The sequence below is a fragment of the Ictidomys tridecemlineatus genome, chromosome 2 (genome assembly GCF_052094955.1).
Source record: "Ictidomys tridecemlineatus isolate mIctTri1 chromosome 2, mIctTri1.hap1, whole genome shotgun sequence".
NCBI classification, from domain to species: Eukaryota; Metazoa; Chordata; class Mammalia; order Rodentia; family Sciuridae; genus Ictidomys; species Ictidomys tridecemlineatus.
This window is the reverse complement of record NC_135478.1, coordinates 36,242,114-36,252,243: the sequence shown is the minus strand read 5'-3', so window position 1 is coordinate 36,252,243 and position 10,130 is coordinate 36,242,114. Positions and strand designations below refer to the sequence as shown.

Genomic DNA, 10,130 nt, shown 5'->3' with positions numbered 1-10,130 from the left:
AACTAAAATAAAAAGGGCTGGGGATGTAGCTCAGTGGTAGAGTGCCCCCTGGCTCAATCCTCAGTACTTCAAATAAATAACAGCAACAAAACAAAACATCCCTGATGTGCAGCCAAGGAGAGGCAGGGCAGGTCGGAAACACAGGGATGGTTATTTTCTTAGCTCCTTAAACTGTGCTCCATCCCAGGGAGACGAAGGAGGAGCCGTTGGGAAAAAGGAACAAGAATGCTCCCGAACTTTCAGTCCCTGACAACCTGTAGGGAATCCAAAGGTGATATGTGTAATTTCAGCCACAGAGACCAAGTTGGTTATGCTCACCATTTTCCTGTTTTCCTCTTCTTCCACCAAGATCTAGAAAGATCTCTCAAAATGGATGAAAAAAAAAAAAAAGAAGAAAGGAATTTTCGCTTCTGTCCTGTCCTCTCAGTCACATTGGACAAATATCTGTCTCTGCTTCACTGTGAGATTTAGGACAGCTTCCAATTCAGTGAGTATAATTAAGGAAGCAGGGTGGGTGTGTATGTGTGTGTGTGAGAGAGAGAGAAAAACGAATCTCCACCCACCCAGGGGCCACTGTTGAGATGATGGCAGTTGTGTGTGGCAGCCCATCTTGCCACAGAGAGGACAAGAGCAAGCTTGCATGCCAGAGGTTACCTCCTGCTTCTGCAGTCCCTAGCCACCGCTCCCCATCTGAGGTGTAGAAATGTGGATTCCACAAGTCCCCGTAGGGCACTGATTCCCCCAAGGGAAAGGTCTTGGTTTTGCTGCAAACTAGTTGCCTGACCTCAGAAAGCTCCTTCTTCCCCCTCTGCACCTCGGCTTCCTCATCTGTGACTAGAACAGGAGGCAGTAGGTGATCCCTCCAGCTCTTCCAATTTGGAATTCTATAACTCTGATGTGAAGGCTGGGATTCCTTCCCAGGCTTGGGGGCCCCTTCAAGCCTCATCCTGGGGTCACTCATGCCCCCACAGGAAACAACCATGTGCACTCCACATGTTCCTTGTCAGGGGCTTGATGCTGTCATCATTTATGTGTGAATGATGGAAGTGAGAGGAGGCAGGAAAGGAAGGAACTAGAACTAACTGAAGATGAGGTTGAATTTTCATTCTCTCTCTTTGTTATTATTATTATTATTTTTACTGCATGCCTACTAAGTGCCAAGCACTACTCTATTTCTTTTCTTTTTTCTTTTTTGATTGAACTCAGGGTCACTCCACCACTGGGTCACATACCCAGCCTTATTTTGTATTTTATTTAGAGATAGAGTCTCACTGAGTTGCTTAGTGCCTTGCCATTACTGAGTCTGGCTTTGCACTCAGGATCCTCCTGCCTCAGCATCCGAGTCGCTGGGATTGCAGGTATGCACCAACATGCCCAGCCTCTAAGATACTTCTAAGCAGACAAATTCCCTATCATAGAACCTAGATTCCCAGAGCTTCCGCATGTAACAGTGATTAATTAAAATAAGCCCAGAAAATTAAAAATTAAGAGCTGCTTCCCTAAGCCCAGACTTCCTTGATGGCTTCCTCCATGACTTCCTTGACTCCTTTCTGATTTTTCTATCAATCTAATCTTAAAAGACTTATAGGCAGCCAGCGGTGCATAACTGTAATCCCAGCGGCTCAGGAGGCTGAGGCAGGAGGATCACGAGTTCAAAGCCAGCCTCAGCAAAACTGAAGCGCTAAGCAACTCAGTGAGACCCTGTCCTTAAATAAAATACAAAAGAGGGCTGGGGATGTGGCTCAGTGGTGGAGTGCCCCTAAGTTAAATTCCTAGTACCCCAACCCCCCCCCAAAGAAAAGGCATGACAGCCCTCAGAAATTTAGTGAGGCCCTAAGCAACTTAGTGGGACTCTGTCTCAAAATAAAAACATTGAAAAGGGCTGGGGATATGGCTCAGTGATTATGCCTTTGGGTTCAATCTCGGATACAAAAAAGAAGAAAAAAGTAAAACAATACAGAAATATGAAATATGAATTAGCAATCTCTCCTTCATTCCCCTCATTTCATTCCCTCTGGGGTTAATTGCATTTAAAAAACAAAATTCAAACTTAAAAGAAAATCATAAGAATTTTACAGAGGGTATCTATACTCCCTGTACCCAAATTCATCAAGTTGTAACATTTTGGTACATTAGTTTTTATCATTCTCTTTCTCTCTCTCCACACATACTGATATTTATTTATTTATTTATTTATTTTTTAACTATTTGAAATAGTTTGTAGACATCATGCCCCTTTACCCTCTAATATTTCAGTGTGTTTTTCCTAAAAAGAAAAATATCCTCAATATCATTATCTACTTCAGGAAATTAAACATTGAGACAATAGTTTTATCTAATCTAACTTGGATACTCTAGTTTTTTTTTCAATTGACCTAATTCTGTCCTCCATAATTTTGTTTTTCCCCATCCAGTATAGGATCTGGTCCTTGATTACATGTTATGTTTAGTTTTTGTGCCTCTTTAGTCTCTTTTAATCAGGAATCTCAGCTTTTTTTTTCCTTCCATGCCAGTGACATTTTTGAAGAATAAGGACCTTTGTTTAATTGTTGTTGTTTTTAATAATAAAATATTATGTTAATACACACACAACTTTTCTTTTTTCTTTCTTTTTTTGGTACTGGGGATTGAATTCAGGAGCGCTCAACCACGGAGCCACATCCTCAGCCCTATTTTGTATTTTTTAAAAAACATTTTTATTAGTTGTTGATGGATCTTTATTTATTTATTTACTTGTGGTGCTGAGAATTGAACCCAGTGTCTCACACATGTCAGGCAAGTGTGCTACTGCTGAGCTCCTGCCCCAGCTCCCTATTTGTATTTTATTTAGAGACAGGGTCTCACTGAGTTGTTAAGCGTCTTGCTTTTGCTGAGGCTGGCTTTGAGCTTGCAATTCTCCTGTCTCAGCCTCCCAAACTGCTGGGATTACAGGCCTGGGTCACCATGCCCAGCTCAAATTTTCTTTTTTAAAAAGACAAGGTTTTGCTGAAGACTGGCCCTGATCTGGTCTCAAGTAATCCTCCTGCCTCAGCCTTGGAGCAGCTGGAACAACAGGCACATGTCACTGCAGCTGGCTGTAATTTTATATTTTAATAACAATATATTTGGTTCCATCTGATATCTTCCTTATCTTTTTAATGTCCTTTCAATCTTTGGGAATTGCATCTCTCTTTCCGAAGTCTTGTTTTTCCTTGTAGACCCAGTTCTAATCTTTTCTCCCTTGGCCCTTGCCAGAAGCCAGGATGTACCTCTTAGACTTCACATCTGCCACTGAACTCAGCACTGTGCTTAGTCCACACAGGCTAATTAATAAATATTTGTTAATTATTTGATTGAGATTCTGAGACATAAGTATTATCTGTGACAAAGACATATCATGTAGACTTAGCAAGTCAAGAATGGTTGCCAATTGCTTCTGGGGTTTACAATTATTAAAGTAAATTTTGGATTCAAAACTGGATCCTTAGCCCAGTGCAGTGGTGCACGCCTATAATCCCAGCGGCTCAGGAGGCTGAGACAGAAGGATCCGGAGTTCAAAGCCAGCTTCAGCAAAAGAGAGGTACTAAACAACTCAGTGAGACCCTCTCTCTAAATAAAATAAACAACAGGGCTGGGGATGTGGCTCAGTGGCTGAGTGCCCCTGAGTTCAATTACTGGTATACCTCCCCCAGACCCCCTCTAAAAAAACCTGAATCCTTCGCTGTAGATTTGCCACACCATATAACTGTAGGGAGGTTGATAAAATTTTAAAACTTTCACCATATATCTATTAAGAATGTGAAATGAATGTAATTATTCCCTATTATTTTGCTCCTCCAAATTTTGGTAAACTGAAAAATTGTTAAATTCAGGAAAATGTTTCAGAGATTGATGAACCAAACTACTCAAATTACATTCTAGTGTATTCCAACGTTGTCTGTCCTCATGTGATCAATGTATAGAAGGTTGAAGGTTAATTTGTTTAGAAAACAAGTCTGATAGAGGAAATGCTCAATTATAAATCGAGAAGAGTGTTCTCATATTAAGCACTACCCATTCTTAGACATCAAATAAACTCTTTGCCCTTGCCTGAGACAGTATTAGACTCTTATCAAGCCTTGGTAAAATTTGAAAATCACATGGTTGTTCAATGCCTCCGTGTGGTAGAAAAAATAATTTAGCTCTGTCCTAGCTTCCTGTGATAGCAACACTGTGGACTAATAGTCTGAGGATGCTTAGGGTCTGAAATCAGCTTTATTGTTTTTTTTTTTTTTTTAAGGCTTATGGAAAAATGACCCAAATTTAAGATAGCCTTCATGGAATTGACCCTTTTTGTGACTCTTCCTTATCTTTCTGTATAAGGAACAGATTTTTCAGCCAATGGAGCATTATACAATGAAATAAGTAGACTGAAATCTATACTGAGACCATCTTTTCAGGAAAGGCTTTGAAGAAATTCTTTCTAAATTCCAAGCATAAGATATTTTTGTTTGGGCTGGGGATGTGGCTCAAGTGGTAGCACGCTCGCCTGGCATGCATGCGGCCCCGGTTCGACCCTCAGCACCACATACAAAGATGTTGTGTCTGCCAAAAACTAAAAAATAAACATTAAAAATTAAAAAAAAAAAGATATTTTTGTTTGTTTAACAGAGAAAGCCAATGCTTTCAATTTAGCCATAGGTAAGTTAAACAAATGTTAATTTGTTTAACAATTCTTTGGGCATGAATTTGACCAAATGAGAGGGGTTATTTTTGTGAAATACTGGAATTTCAGTATAAGCAACAAGCCAAAATAGGAGTGCTCAAAAAAGACTGGGTCTCTTTCTTTTGAATTAACTGGGTTTTTTTTTTTTTTTTTCACCTTCTAGGGATCAGCTAGCCCCTTGATCTTCAAGTGCTTCTACTTTAAAGTACTTGATATTCTAAAGATGACTTGAAGAAGACAGTTGGATCATTTTGAGAACCAGGAACAGGTACTAGTGAAAACTGGAGCCCACTTTCTCAAAGCCTGGGAGATGTCACAGTGCACCTCTGTTTGGGTTTCTGTAACTGAATTTCATTTTTTTTTTTTTTTTGTACCAGGGATTGGACCCAGGAGCCTAAAGCTTTACACTGAATTACGACCCCAGCCTTTTTTTCAGAGAGGGTCTTCCTAAACTTGCCAACAGCTCAGTCCTTGTCCCCAAAGCGGCTTATTGCTTTCCTAGCAAAGGAGAAACACAGGACATTCCTATCCCGAAGGCTGAGATTCTGCCCACAGGCAGGAACAGGGGGCTTTTAATTGATTGAGGGAAAATGAGATTAGGGAGGAGTGGTCAGGAAGGAGAAGATCAGGGAACAGAAGATCAGGAAGGTTAGGGAAAAGAAGATGGGGAGGAGAAGATCAGGAAGAAAAAGGTTAGAGAAAAGAAGATTAGGGAGGAGAAGATTGGGAAACAGAAAAAAAATATGTAAGTTTCAAAGCAACAAGGGATATAGTAAAAGCATCAAGTTAACCCTGTTATGCTAAGATGCTTAGGGCCTCACTAAATTGTTGAGGCTGGCCTTGAACCTGCATTCTCTTGCCTCAACCTCTGGAGTTCCTGGGATTATTAGAGTTGTGGTCACCACCCTGACTGGATGCATTTTTAAAAATGTAAATGAATCAGTCCTATCAAAGCATTCAATGTGTACGCATGCATTTGCTTGCCCATGCTTAGACTACAACAGAAAACTGCTTCCTCTGAGGGAAACTAAGAGTGGTGGTGTTGGGGGAACAGGATATTTTCGTAGCACACATTCTGGTTTCTTTAAAAAAAATACTGCATGGATTTGGTGTAGTGGCACATGCCTGTAATCCAGGCAACTTGGGAGGCTGAGGCAAGAGGATCACAAGTTCAAAGTCAGACTCAGCAATTTATTGAGGATCTAAGTAATTTAGGGGGACCCCACCCATCTCAAAATAAAAAAATAAAAAAGGCTGGGGATGTGGCTCAGTGGTTTAGAGTCCGTGTGTTCAATTACTGGTAGGAAAAAAAGAAAACAAAAATACTGCATGAAAATGTATTACCTATTTAAAACTTATCCATAAGCAGGGCATAGTGGCAGTGGTGCATGCCTATAATCCTAGTAACTCAGGAGACTGAGGCAGGAGGATAGCAAATTTGAGGCCAGTCTCTGCAATTTAGTAAGATCCTGACTCAAAAACCAAAAAGGGCTGGGAATGTAGCTCAATAGTAGAGCGTGCCTGGATTCAATCCTTAGTACAATAGGAAGAGAGAGAGAAAAGAGAGAGAGAGAGAGAGAGAGAGAGAGAGAAGAAAAAAAAGAAAAATACATATCTGTAAATATGAAATAAAGAGGGAGGATTGTTCTCAGGATGAGGGGTAGAGGCCTTCTACAGTGGTCATTAGTTTATTCAAGTAAATGTTACAAATTCAGTGATTCCTTAGCTTGCTCCCATCCGCCCAATTTTCCAATTATGTCTTGATTGTTAATGCAGTCTTGAAAATATTATCTTTTCTTTATATTATCTATTCTTTTATATTTAATATAGTTTTCTCCAGTTGTAATCGAGGCTCTTCTTCCACCCCAATATTGCCAGAACTGACAGGATCATCTGTGAACAGCATGGGTCAGAATTGCTCTTTTGCCACCAATTTACTGCATGGCCTTGGATAAGATATTGGTACCAGCTTTCTTTGTCTTAATTTCTTCACTTATAACATGAATGTGAACCATTCTTAGAGCCCTTCTAGTAATGAAATCCTTATTCCCTGAGAATTCCTTCCTCCTAGTCTCTCCACTTTCCTCTGAGGATTGAACCCAGGAGCACTCTACCCTGAACTGCATCCCTATCCCTTTTATATTTTTTGAGACAGGGTCTTAGTAGTTGTTCAGGCTGACCTGGACCAAGTGGCTGGAATCACAGGCATAAACTACCACACCTGGCTTCAGGAATATCAATTTACTTCCTTAGGCCTTGTAGCTATTAAGTAGAAGCACTAGAAGGCTTCAAATGAATTTTTTTCCTAAGGCAACTGTACATTCAAAATACATACAGATTAGTCTTTTGAAAGCAGTGGATTATTCTCTAAACATTTTGAGGTCTTTATTCCCCCTCGGCAGGTCATTCTAAAACCATAAAGCACTAACTTAAACTAGTGTGTATTAGAGATTAGAGGAAGACAGAAGAGGGTTAGGAGGCTTCTAGACAGATACCTGGGAAAGCACTTCCCTACACAGGATGAACTCTTAGGGTTCATGATTTATTTCCCCAGGGACCAATCTGAACCAATCATCAACAATGAAACATAAAAAATCAAGTTCAATTTTCTAAAAAAATTAAAATTATTATTATACTTAGTATTCAAGTATATAATTTATGAAAACCAATATTAAAGAAACATCCACCCAGTGTCCTAGTTACTTTATGTTTAAATTATTATTATTTTTTGGTACTGAGGATTGAAACCAGGGGTGCTTAACCACTGAGTCACATCCCTAGCCCTTTTTATATTTTATTTTGAGACACGGTTTCGCTAAATTGCTGAGACTGGCTTTGAACTTGTGATCCTCCTGCCTCAGCCTCAGGAGTGCCTAGCTGTCCTGGTTACTTTAACAAATCAAATAATTTATTTTCCTGTGATCTCTGCCAGCTCTTGTCTTTATACTTGTCTTTATACATGTATGATTCCCACCCCCCTACTGTTGGTACTCATAAAATAAATGCATATTTTAAGTATCAGAAATTCAAACTTTAATAAGAGAAAATGCTAATTTTCATAACTATCTTTTAATTATTTTCCTAATCCTGAGTTTTTTAAAAAAATTTACTTATTGTAAAATATACCATTTTCATCAGAAGTACAAAAAGTACACAAGTACAAAAAGTACAAAAGTATAAGAGTTTTTTTTAAGGAATTATTATTATTATTTTTTTCAAATATCATACATAAAGGAATGTCATAATTTTTAAATGCTCTACCAGGACTCCTGAAACCAAACTCCAAGAAAGGATATGTCTGGAGATCTTTTCAAAATCCAAATTCTTTTGGGTAGTGGAGGGAGAGCTCTGTCTGGAGGCAGGAAACTGAAATGATGATCTATATTCTTCCAGTTTTACATTTCTTGACTTTATTGACAACTTCTGTATTCTGGTAGATAAAGGTTGCCTCATAAACACTGAGCAAGAAGTGTATATCATTACTTTATGAATCATTTTTCATTCCTACAGTTGTAGAGATGGAATCCAGAGGCACTTTACCACTGAGCTTTACTAGCCCTTTTTATTTTGAGACAGGGTCTTACAAAATTTCTAGGCTGGCCTTGAACTTGCTATCCTCCAGCTTCAACCTCCTGAGTCACTGGGATTACAGTCATATACCATCATGCCCAGCTTCTTTGAATCTTCATAAAGTTGGGATTTCAGTTTGATTATTAGAAGGGACTTAGCTGGGTAATGGGAAGGCCTGTTTTCCTGGTTATTGGTATGCCATGGTCTTTATATCTTTTATTCAGTGATGACTGAAGCCATTGTCACTGTAGAAAATGATGGTGACCTGAATGAAATATTTTTAAGTGGGCTGTGGAAATCCGACTTGGGATTGTCTCCTCAATGTCAAGACCTTGTGTGTGTGTGCACTGTTGTATTTGGATGGCACACATTATTTCAGTTCCCTTTAATTTAAATGACAAATAGGTAAGAAACTAAGTTGTAATTTGATGACTTAATATTTCTAAAAATCAATTTTGTTAAAATGCTAAATAAGGAACAACTCAGCAGAATTGCTGTGATTATTCTAAAAATATTATTCGAATAGCATTTTTATTATGGCAAAAGGTTAAAAAGAAAAAAAAAAAACCCGTATAACTTTCCATCCGATTTCTAAAAAAATCAAACTTTACATCTAATGTCAATGGACACTAAAAATCCTAAAACCCGTCTAACTCAGTGGTATATTGTGTATTCCCAGTGACTCTCACATTTGCAAACCCCGACTCACGTTGGTTTCTACCTGTCACGAAATCCTCTCTATCACTTTTATAAAACCACATCACTTTCTGTAAAAAGTGAATGGAGGACTCTAATATTGTAAAATTGCACGTGCCTCGTGCCCTGAACAGAAAACTCCCCAAGCTTGGGATTTTCTCACAGGCGTGACCTCTGCTCCAGGCAGGTAAATTGCTAGAGGGAGAAGCAAGTGTCAGCCCAAAGGAAACCCTGTTGAGGGATCTTTTTTTTTTTTTTTTTTTTTCCCCTCTCTTTAAACTGATCACTTTTTTTAGGAGGAGTTCCCGCTGAATTTTCTAGTCCAAAGTCCTTGCCACCAGATGACCATCTTTTCCACTAATTTGCCACTCCCGCCCCCCCCCCCCCTTTCCAGAAGCCTTCATTGGGAAGAACTTCCTCTCTCTATTCCATCTAGTTTCAATCGCCCCCCGTCTCTCACTCGCTTCCCCGGTCGCGCCCAGAATCCAGGTCCCCCCCAAACCACTTGAGAAAAAAATTCACACCCCTCGCCCCCTTCTCGGGCGTCTGGAGGCGGCGCTGGGGTCGGGGTGTGGGTGGGGAAGGCGACAGGGTTTTCCGGGGTCCCCGGTGTCCTCCTCGCGCCACCCCCACCCCCGAGGTGTTGCAGGGGGAGGGGAGCGCGGGTGGGTGGGACCGGGCCGGGTGGGGGAGGGGTGAGGGCGAGGGGGAGGAGGAGGAGGTGGAGGAGGAGGAGGAGGAGTGGTGTGTGTGCGAGCGTGTGTGGCTGGGGGAAGCCATTGCCTGTTTAATAGTTGCTGTTGCTGCACTTCCGCTTCTCTCCCAGCGAGAGAGAGACACGAGTGGCCAGGCCCAGCCGCAGCCGCAGCAGCAGCCGCGGCGGCGGCACGGAGGAGCCAGACACAAAGAGAGGTACGGGGATCCCCCCCGCCGCCCGCCGCCCCCCGGCCGCGCCGCCGGGCCTCGGGGACACCCCTCGCCGCCTCCCGGACCCGCGCCGCCCGGGCCGCCAGGCACGGGGCCGAGGTGGTGGTGGAGAGGGGCCGGGGAGCCCCAGGGGTCCGGGGCCCGCCCGCGGGGGATGGGCAGGGACCCCCGGCCGCGTGGGGTGCGGGGGCCGCCCGCGTCGGGGCCGGGTGGGGGGGCATTGTGGCTCGAACTGTCAGCGCTGCCCGGGAGC

At 41.7% G+C, this 10,130-nt stretch overlaps 1 protein-coding gene across 1 annotated transcript in view; it reads left to right on the top strand.

Moving 5' to 3' along the window:
* Nucleotides 1–9,688: 9,688 nt before the first annotated feature.
* Nucleotides 9,689–10,130, top strand: part of Ube2e1 (ubiquitin conjugating enzyme E2 E1) — a 72,100-nt gene continuing 71,658 nt past the window's right edge. The window contains exon 1 of the mRNA XM_078038298.1: nucleotides 9,689–9,862. The gene's annotated coding sequence lies outside the window, so the exon portion shown is untranslated. The remainder of the gene's footprint in view (nucleotides 9,863–10,130) is intronic.